The sequence below is a fragment of the Myxocyprinus asiaticus genome, chromosome 45 (genome assembly GCF_019703515.2).
Source record: "Myxocyprinus asiaticus isolate MX2 ecotype Aquarium Trade chromosome 45, UBuf_Myxa_2, whole genome shotgun sequence".
NCBI lineage: Eukaryota > Metazoa > Chordata > Actinopteri > Cypriniformes > Catostomidae > Myxocyprinus > Myxocyprinus asiaticus.
Genome location: NC_059388.1, coordinates 5,764,507 through 5,775,916, shown reverse-complemented (window position 1 = coordinate 5,775,916; position 11,410 = coordinate 5,764,507).

The following is an 11,410-nucleotide window of genomic DNA, read 5'->3' as shown; positions in this document are numbered from 1 at the left end:
CGATGAAGTTGAAGGAGCAGCTGCGTGAGGAGTTGATTTCTTGTTTGGCTGAGAACGAATAGGGGATCTTGATTTAGCTGTACGTTTTCTCCCTGTAGATTTTGCAGCGGGAACGGAGACTGGCAGGGAAGAAGAGTGATCATCTGCCACGATCGGAGGACAGCCCAATACGTTTTGAGCAAGTTGGTTGATTTTGGACCTGGATAGATCAGGACTTACTGGAATGCCACAACTGCAACAGAATTTCCATGATCTTTGCAAGAGGCCAGCTGTCCCAAGAAGATGCCTATTGTTGTAATCACAAGCTGCAAGTAGGAATGGAATTCAGAATAACGTCTGTAGCTAAAGAAGAGAAAGACTCTGAGTCAGATATGGTGCGGCAGATGAATGAGTTACCACGTTGGCACCTGAAGGCAGCAGAGTGGTTGGCTGCTGGTAGACCTTTAAAGAGAGAGGTGAACAGTGAATGAAAGGAAATTATGAATGAAACAATGACGTGTACCATGCAAGTCTTCCTGACAGAACTACCGCTTATGCTTCCATTTCTTATATAAAATGTTCTATATTAGATGGCCATTGTTTTGATATGTGGGTTAATATTGTCATAGACATGGCCTTTAGCAGATCAAAATTTTCAGCATCATTTTTATAGTTTGTAAACAATAGCTCTATATGTTAACATTATCATTGTTTTTATTTTCAAAGAAAAGTTCATACAAATCTATTTGTTAAGTTTATTAAGTCTATTATGGAACTTATGGCCAGACCTTAAAAATGTTAATAGAATACCCCTAACTATTTTCATGTAAAAATCACACAGTATTGATGGTGTTTAGTTTTGTTTTCATGTTAACATGTTATTTATAAGTGCTAGCTAAGATAAATACAGAAAAATGTTTGGCCTCCATAAATTTTCATTTGGATAATCTGGACCCCACATGAATGTATTTGAAGAGCCCTATTCTATTGTTTTCATTGATTCATCCCCAAATTTGTGTCAGCTAATTTTGAGAGTGCTGGTTTGTACCATCTGCGTTAACGCATCAGTGAATCTGACGGATTGGACGCCAAAGAGGATGTGAGGCTGTATCTTTGCAATGCTTTAAGGTATTGAAAATAATCATGGTAATTATCAATGCCAACATGCCCTGATGGCATAAATGCAGTTTGGAGACAGCACCACCTAATGGTAAAGAAATCTGAAAAATGTATATGGAAGATATGAAGATTGTGCGTTATATGTACCAATATCAAGCTTGGTGTCTTTAGAATCCTTAGGTCTTACAAAGCACAATGATACCAATTTTTCCATGGTCGGCCATACTGCCTGTCATGTTGAATTCCCTGAAAACATACGAATGCCTACAGTGTCCATCAAATTTTGAGGGCACGAAACATGGTTCTTTGCTTTTATTTCAGAACAACTCAAAATCTAAACTTGAGACCATGACCTGAGGGCTATGCAAGACTATTGCCTGGTTAAACTTGATTGCGAATGGTTAGTAGTTAGGGTGGGTAAGGGTTAGGTAAGAGTTAGAGATTAGATTAGGCTTAGATAACACTGAATAAGATGCAGGTTATTGCACTGAAAATCATTTAGAGTTTTCACCCATCAATTTCTTCAAAAGTCTATTTTCCAGTCTATTTAATTTGATATTGTACCTCACTTTATCACCTCACCCACTTTGTCTATCCTCTTTCCTCTCCCTCATCCTTTTCTTCCATTCCACTAACATTAGATTTGTTGTAGATCTGTGTTCCCCTGCATAACCCTAACCTCTCCCAGAGGACAGCTGTGTTTATTTGAAAAATAAAAATAGAGATGACAAATTTAATGAGCGGTATGTACCCTGCATTCTTGACAGAAGGGTTAACCAGTAGCATCAATAGGACGCCTATGCATCCAGAGCCATAAAACCGTAATTTGCTGTGTGTCGATATTGCATCTGGTTGGTCTCAGAGTGTGTGGGTTTTCAGGTCTTTTGTGAAAACAAGGTTGTGTTTAAGGCTGACAGTGGTTTCGCCAAGTAGGACGTGTTCAGGTTAGGGATAGGGTTAGGACCAAAGGTCAAGGTTTGGTTCGTTAAATAGTCCAGTTAACTCCTGATGGCATGTGCCATAACTGCTGTGGTTGGGGCTTTCATCAAACATTTTTTAACAACCTATAATTTAAATTAAAATACCTACTAATTATAGGGGAAGCCAATGCAGTTGGGTTTAGGTAAAGTGCTAAGACTGTATGTTTTATATTTTTTTGACATAATCTTGTTCCTGGACCAACAAAAGATTCAGGAACACTGAGGAAATGTTTTAGGCCCCGGGTTAGAGAGTAAATGGCTTCCAAACCCTGCTTAAAAAACATAAATGAAGACACAGTAAAGGCACAAACTTTTCGACTTAAACCCTGTCCTGAATTCTTTAAGTAGTAATGTCCACATTTTCTGTCCTTTCTCACCCCTGTCCTGTTTTGCTTGTGTTGTGGGGAGAAAGCAGAACTATCTGAAAACATTCCAGCCCTGCTGCTGATGAAAACCTTTCAAGGAGGTTTAATGCATTAATACTGAATGAGTGTAAGTGTGTGTTTGTGTTTCTGTGTGTCTGTTTGTGAATTTGAGAGATGGAGCTATGTTTTTTTTTTTTTTTTTTTAAAGCTGATCCCCACGGGACTATCCAGATGCTATGTCTATTTTTACTGATTAATCCACATTATGAACTGAGTAACACGCCTTATGCATCCTTTTCAGTTCAACAAGACACATTTAGCTTTGAATGTATGCGCTACAGCAGATGGTACTATAAGGTGCGAACCCGAGGCAGTTTGACGTCAGAGTTAAATTTGTTTGTTGGTGTGAAAGCAGATTTTCGAACACAGGTGTGCACCGGCCTTCTTGAAAATGATGGTTTGGGGTGTGGTTCATATGAACTCTGGTACAGTGTACAATTAATATGAACTAGGGCTGTAAATTGATTCAAAATTGTAATAAAATTAATTACATGACAAAATCACACAAAACTACAGTTTATGTGGCAAAGTAATATAAGTGCTTAGCATGTTAAAGAAATGCATTTTGGAGAAGAATGAATAAATTCTGATACCAGGAGCTGTGGATAGATAAACCTCCGAACAAACTGTGTTAGTCTACTGGTCCTTAATACATTTGTTTCATGAGGAATTAGGGGCTTAACCTTGCGGAACGTTCTGATTGGAGAACAAATATTGTGCTCTGTGTTACTAATACCTCATCAAGTCTGCCATACTGCTGTGAGCTCACAAAGTGCTGACCTAATCAAAAAGGACAAAAAGTGATGTTTATGTTGAAAAGAGGCTTTCAAGAGTTAAAGCCTTTTCTAAATGAGTCACAGAGAAGATATTTGGATGCTTTTAGTGCATGACCTCACCAAAAAGAGTCATATTAAGTTTATTTTGAAGAAACTGTGAGTGGTGCTTGGTTCTGCAAACTCTGAGGTTGCCCTGACCTTAAAGATAATGTGTGTAATGATTTTTTTATTGTATTTTTTTCAATACTTTCTCATATCCCAGTTAAATATGCAGAGAAAACTGCATGGTTAATTTTTTTTTTTTTTTTTTTTGTCATTACCAGCCCGACACAGCAACATTAGCTCAACCAATGGTGTGAGTTTAGGGATTATGTGTTTGTCTGAACAATAGAAGATACGGAGTGTTCAGAGATTAGTTTGAAACTGGTTAAATACATCATTATATAACTAGCCTGGAACATTCTTACACCCTTATTTATTACGAAATACTATTATGCCCCAAAAACAACTGATGTGAGTATACTTGTTATTTTAAGATGGCTTAAAATTTATTTGTGTCCATTATGTTCCAAATAGAAAAGGAAAAAAATAAAAGTGAAATCAGAATCAGAATCAGAATCAGCTTTATTGCCAAGTATGCTTACACATACAAGGAATTTGTCTTGGTGACAGGAGCTTCCAGTGTACAACAATACAAAAACAATACAAAAACAGCAGCAAGACATAGATAATAATAAAAAATAAATAATTATTGTACACATACGTACAGACACACACACACATACATACATACATACACACATACACATACACATACGTAGTGCAAATCTAATACAAATCTGTTCCCTATCTGTCACTCACTCGAGGTTGTGTCGATGTAGTGACACTAGGGGTCACTCTTGGGAGCCCCGAACACCTCTGATCTTTGAGAAAAGGCCAATGGGAATTGGTGAGTGGAATTTGCATGCTACTCCCCTGGATATATGGGTATAAAAGGAACTGGCTTGCAACCACTCATTCAGATTTTCTCTTCGGAGCCGAGGGGTTCTATTCATTGAGCTGAATTCTTCCGAGTTCATTCATCACATCTGCTGGATTTACAGCGCATTTCAGTGGCTTCTCCCCCTCTGCACCTGTGCAGTGCAGAGATCACCCCTGGGCGCTTCGGCAGACAGAAAAAGGATATTCTTCTCTCTGAAAAGGGAATATTTTCTCCTTCTAAAAGAGTGGCAGTTACGGGAGCGTCTTTTTAAAGATGCCTTTCCGTTTGTGTATAATTCCTGGTTGCGGTCGTTACCTCTCTGCTTCTGACGGCCACGATCATTGTCTTACGTGTCTGGGCACTGCCTATGCGGAGACATCGTTCGTGGATGGGTTATGTCCTCATTGCGAGAACATGACTATGGCAACGTTGCGGTCGCGGCTTTCTTTCGTAAGAAGGGAAGCCACCCCAGCTGCTCCCCGCCTTGGCCCTTCTATCTATGGGTATGAGGCCGCGTCGGTTAGCACTGGGGGCGATTTGGGGACTTCAATGGGACTACCTCCACCAGGAAACCCCCATGGATCTCCCATTCCCAAGCACGCTCGTCTGCCTTGGTCGGGTTCTGGGATGAGACCGCCGGCTCGTCTCAGGGCGAGTTCGCGCTCTCATTCGGAGCTCACGAAGAGGATGAGTTGTTGATCGCAGCATCGGAGAGCGGGCTCGTCCAGCCCAATGCTGAGGCCTTGGCTGGGCTTCCACCTTCGGGTGCGGTCGCCCAGTCGCAGGCCAATGATGAGCTGACAGACATGCTTGCCCGGGCGGCTGCGAGCGTCGAGCTAGAGTGGAACCCTCCACTCTCCCCTGAACCCTCGTGGCTCGATGATTGGTTCCTGGGCCCAGAGCGCCGCTCATGGCCGCGCCCTGCCCCGGTCCCTTTCATCCCGGTGGTGCCTGAGGAGCTGACGAGGTCGTGGAGGGCACCTTTTACTGTCCGATCCCGGTCTTTCCGCACTCACTACCCTTGATTGTGGGGCTACCAGGGGTTATTCGGCGATTCCCCAGGTGGATGAAGCGGTTGCAGTGCATCTATGCCCGCAGAGCGCCGCCACCTGGCGGGGCCGCCCGAAGCTCCCTTCAAGGGCCTGTTGGCTTACGTCGTCTCTGGTGACTAGGGCCCACGGTGCCACTGGACAGGCCGCTTCCACCCTGCACGCCATGGCCCTCCTGCAGGTACACCAAGCCAAGGTGCTAAAAGAACTGCACGAGGGTAGTTCTGACCCGGGATTGATAAAGGAGCTGTGCTTGGTGACCGACCTCGCTCTCCAGGTGACGAAGGTCATGGCACGGTCTCTCGGGCAGGCGATATCCACCTTGGTGTTCAAGGAGCGCCAACTTTGGCTCAACCTGGTCAAGATGAGGGAGGCTGACAAGGCACGGTTCCTTGACGCCCCCATCTCCCAGGTGGGCCTATTCGGCAACACTGTCGAGGACTTTGCCCAGCAGTTCTCGGCGGTGAAACAGCAGAGGGAGGCTATTCAGCATATCCTACCCTGGCACGGTTCAAGACCCCGCACCCTGTCTGCTTGTCACCAAGTGTGTCTTCCTGCTGGGCGTACCAGTACAAAGTCCTCCCCTTCGGCCTGTCCTTGTCCCCTCTTGTCTTCATGAAAGTCACAGAGGCAGACCTTGCCCTGCTAAGGGAAGTGGGCGTCTGCATCCTCAATTATCTCGATGACTGTCTAATCATATCTCACTCTTGGGATTTGTTATGTGCACACAGGGATCTGGTGCTCAGGCACCTCAGCTGGCTGGGGCTTTGGGTCAACTGGGAAAAGAGCAAACTCTCCCCAGTTCAGAGCATCTCTTTTCTCGGTTTGGAGTTGGACTCAGTCTCGATGACGGCGCGCCTCACAAGCGAGCGTGCGCTGTCGGTGCTGAACTGTCTGAATGCATTCAGATGGAAAACCACAGTCCCAGTGAAACTTTTTCAGAGGCTCCTGGGGCATATGGCATCCTCAGCGGTGGCTACACCACTTGGGTTAATGCATATGAGACCGCTTCATCACTGGTTTAAGACTCAAGTCCCGAGATGGGCATGGCACCGCGGGACACATCGTGTGGTAGTCATGCCGATCTGTCACCGCCACTTCAAACCTTGGTCGGACCTGGCATTTCTATGGGGTGGGGTTCCCCTAGAGCGGGTCTCCAGGTGTATCGTCGTCACGACGGATACCTCCAAGACAGGTTGGGGTGCCGTATGCAATGTATGGCTCTTGGACCGGCCCGCAACTGCGTTGGCACATCAACTGCCTCGAGTTGCTGGCAGTGCTGCTCGCCCTGCGGAAGCTCAGAGCGTTGATTTAGGGCAAGAATACATTGCTCCGGATGGACAACACAGCGACGGTAGCGTACATCAACTGCCAAGGCGGCCTACACTCCCATTGCATGTCGCAACTCGCCCGCCGTCTCCTCCTCTGGAGTCAGCAACGCCTCAAGTCGTTGCGAGCCACTCATATCCTGGGTGACCTCAACACAGCGGCAGATGCGCTGTCACGACGGATCACGCTCAGAGGAGAGTGGAGACTCCACCCCCAGGTGGTCCAGCTGATTTGGAGTCGATTCGGTCAAGCGCAGGTAGACCTGTTCGCTTCCCGGGAATCTTCCTACTGCCTGCTTTGGTACACCCTGACCGAGGCCCCCCTCGGTACAGATGAGCCGGCCCCCGAGACTACGCAAGTATGCATTCCCCCCAGTGAGCCTACTCGCACAGACTCTGTGCAAGGTCAGGGAGGACGAGGAGCAGGTCATCCTAGTAGCACCCTACTGGCCCACCCAGACCTGGTTCTCCAACCTTGTGCTCCTCACAACAGCCCCCCCCCCCCACTTGGCGAATTCCGCTGAGGAAGGACCTTCTTTCTCAGGGACGGGGCACCATCTAGCACCCGTGACCAGACCTCTGGAACCTCCACATCTGGCCCCTGGATGGGACGTGGAAGACCTAAGTGGCCTACCACCTGCAGTGGTAGACATGATCACTCAGGCTAGGGCCGGTGCCTGTATGCCTTGAAGTGGCGTCTGTTCACTAAGTGGTGTTCTTCCTGGCACGAAGACCCCAGAGATGCGCAGTAGGATCGGTGCTTTCCTTACTGCAGGAGAGGCTGGAGGGGCGGCTGTCCCCCTCCACCTTGAAGGTGTATGTCGCCGCTATATCGGCACATCACGATGCAGTAGACGGTAAGTATTTAGGGAAGCACGACTTGATCATCAGGTTCCTGAGAGGCGCTAGGAGGTTAAATCCCCCCAGACCGCACCTCATTCCCTTGTGGGACCTCTCTGTGGTCCTTCGGGGCCTACGGGGAGCTCCATTCGAGGCCCCTGGAGTCAGTTGTGCTAAATGCACTCTCTTTGAAGACTGCCCTCCTGACGGCACTCACCTCCATCAAGAGGGTAGGGGACCTGCAGGCGTTCTCTGTCAGTGAAACGTGCCTGGAGTTCAGTCTGGGCTATGTGCCAAAGGTTCCCATGACCCCGTTTAGGGATCAGGTGGTGAACCTGCAAGCGCTGCCCCAGGAGGAGGCAGACTCAGCCTTGGCATTGCTCTGTCCGATGCGTGCTTTGCGCATTTATTTGGATCACACGCAGAGCTTTAGACACTCTGAGCAGCTCTTTGTCTGCTTTGGCGGTCAGCAGAAAGGGAGCGCTGTCTCCAAACAGAGGATCACCCACTGGGTCATTGATGCCATCGCGATGGCATATCATGCCCAGGACGTGCCGCCCCCCTTGGGGCTGCGAGCCCACTCTACTAGGAATGTGGCGGCCTCCTGGGCCCTGACCAATGGTGCCTCTTTAGCAGACATCTGCAGAGCAGCAGGCTGGGCAATACCCAACACCTTTGTGAGGTTTTACAATCTCCGGGTTGAGCCAGTCTCGTACCGTGTGTTGTCAGGTACGAGCAGGTAAGTTCCAGGACAGCTGGCCAGGTGTACCGCTTGTGTATTGCGCCTTTCCCCTCCCAAAGGTGAAGACGTAAACTTTGACTCCCAGTCGTGTTCACAAAGTTGTGGACCCTGGACGACTTTCCTCCTTAGCCCTGTGGCAGGCAGGTTTGCGGAGAAACTCCCTGCCGGCCCAGTACGTGTGCTAACTAGGCCCTGTACTGGGATAGGTGCTCCACATGTGCTGGTTCCCTGTAGGTAACCCCGTGTGATGTATCTTCTGCAAAATTGTTTCCCTCTTGGTTAATGGCATCTTCCTTGGGCAGAGGCCTCTGCCCCTGCTCACCGTGTCTGTAGAGCTCCTCCCCCCTCAGATAGGACTACCATGGGACTTTTCCACATGACACACTTCCGACAAAACTCGGTTAGACCATGTGATGTATTACCACTCAAATACTCTGCGGTGTCTTCCCCTTGGGAGTGACACCCCCCTGACGTGGACACTTATGGCCCCCAGTCGGTTAATGATTTCCACTCTTTTTGGGGGGAAAAAGAGGAGAAGAGGCCACGGCTGGGCTAGCTTGTCCCCATTTTTTTGGGCAGTCAATTTATCCCCAGGTACGGGGGAACATTCGACGCTCGTAGGAGCATTGGGGAAGGTTACGTGACGGCCTGGTGCGCTGGCTACGAGGCACACAGCGGTCTGCCCGTCTCGCACCGCCAGTCCACGTTACACAGTTCAGTCATTGTGGCGTTTGTATAGGGACCCCTAGTGTCACTACATCGACACAACGTCGAGTGAGTGACAGATAGGGAATGTCCTGGTTACTTTCGTAACCTCCGTTCCCTGATGGAGGGAACAAGACGTTGTGTCCCTCTTACCACAATACTTAACTACCCGCTGAAATGGCCGGGACCTTGTCTCGGCTCCTCAGCACAAAAGCTGAATGAGTGGTTGCAAGCCAGCTCCTTTTATACCCGTATGTCAGGGGGAGTGGTATGCAAATTCCACTCGCCAATTCCCATTGGCCTTTTCTCAAAGATTAGAGATGTTCGGGTCTCCCAAGAGTGACCCCTATTGTCACTACATCGACACAACTTCTCGTTCCCTCCATCAGGGAACGGAGCTTACGAAAGTAACCAGGACGGTATCTGTTATGTACAGTGCAAATGTAAAGTATTTGACTAGATAATAGATTATGATTACTGTATGTACTGCAATTTCGGGGTTAATTTTTGCAGCATAAATAACTTTGTGATACCATTATCATAATATAAAGTTTTCATAATGTGATATAAGATTTTGGTCATATCACTAAAAAAGAGATGAAAAATTGCACTTTTCATTTTGCAGTTAGACATTCACTCAAACCATCAAACCATTGATTTAATGGACATCTCACCATCAAACCAGCCCTTTATTTATTCACTGTGAATACAAAGGGAAGAAAACAATAAGATGCAGTGTAGCAGAAATTGCCAGGGAGCATTTTAGAGGTCATAAGTGTGTTAGAATGTGGAAACAGATTGCATTTAACTCCAAAACACAACTTAAAGTTTAACATGATAAAACTTTGACTATACAAACTTGGGACTAATGTTGTGTTTATGCATTTTAAAACAACACATTTCTTACACTGCTGTCAGAAAATTTTTTTCGTCTTTCTTAAAGCCTCTGGGCTTTCTACGTGTAGAGATTCCTATCATGCAATTTTATTTCAAATCAGATTATGATGTGTTTGATCAATTTGAGCGTGCCTTTAAATATTATGTCTGCATACCTATAAACAGAACTAGACATTATATTTTCTGAAGAAAATGTGTGGCCTTAACAAACACCACTAACTTTGAGCTGTAGCATTTACTTTTGGATTGTTGAATAACAGCCAGGTGTGTTTTCAAGGTCATTGATTTTCATACATGTCCAACTGGTTTTATTTGCACAGCTGGCAATTGGCCATTGACAAAGTCGATATGTTTCCTTTATTCAAATAGTCATTTTCCATGTCAACACGGCAATTAGTTTTGGTCTACCAATCCACTCCATTTTGAGGCCTTGTGTGTGCATGACCTAATAAAATCCAGTGTCAAGTCAAATCCATTAATGAAAACACATTTTATAGGGCCATTAACAATCATAATTAATTAGCCACTGTCCTTTCATGGTCACCACCTTGTGTTGTCCATGAAGAGAACGGCTTTTCCAAAACCAAGTGAGCTGCCTTGCTGTCTATTGTCTACACAGGCAGCTGCCTTCTAAGGCAGCATCCTAACTAAAATGAAACCACATATGTGACTGATTAGGAACGCTGTAGATAAGCAGCATCTTTGTATATCTCAGTAATAATGTCACTTCTGTATTTTGCTTTAATCAAACACATGATAACATCCAAAGATGGGACTTTATGAAAGTTAAACTGTCACCAGAGTGTTGTTTTGGTGGTGCGTGGATAAACTTTGCTACAAATATAGTATGATGTGAGAATGAGCTATAGTTGTCCTTGAGTTGCCACTGAATTCAGCAGCCTTGTGCTCCAACAGGGCGCAAAATGAATCACAAGTAATTGCTCAGAAGAGTTAAATGGTTGAAATAGATGTTGAAGGGAAGAAAGAGAGATAATCTGTCTAACAAATGGTATTTCTACCCCTACAAAGTCCAAAGTCCACAGAACTAAAATAGCATAACTTTTATTAACTCATCCATATGACATCTTGAGCAATACTACTTTTTGTTGCTGTACCAGATCCAACCCTATCTCATGAAAAGTCATACATAATTTACGAGTTGGCTATTTCGTATGGTCTCGCACAATGTTGTTTGCATAAACTCGTTCGACTAATTCCTGGATATCTAATGCGGAAGTAAGAGCGAGTTTCGCGCACGAGGCGTTAAGGACATACTTGTTAATATTATGCCCTTACCCAAACCCCTTGTCTAAACTTAACCAATCAGTAGAGTGTGTAATTATGATAGGAAGTTGTTGTGTGTGACAGAAGCAAGTAATTGTCGTGAATTAGATGGAAACGACGTCCAGCGACATCATTGGCTGTAGTGAAAGTCGTAGGAATTCAAACGAGTGCAGTGGCACGATATCATACAAATTAGCCAAATTTAGAAAGTCGTACGAATCCTGATGATTTTGCCATGAGAGTGTGTTGACCAGATCCTCTTATTATTTGCTCGGTTGGACAGGAGGTGCACCGGGCTGGAGAG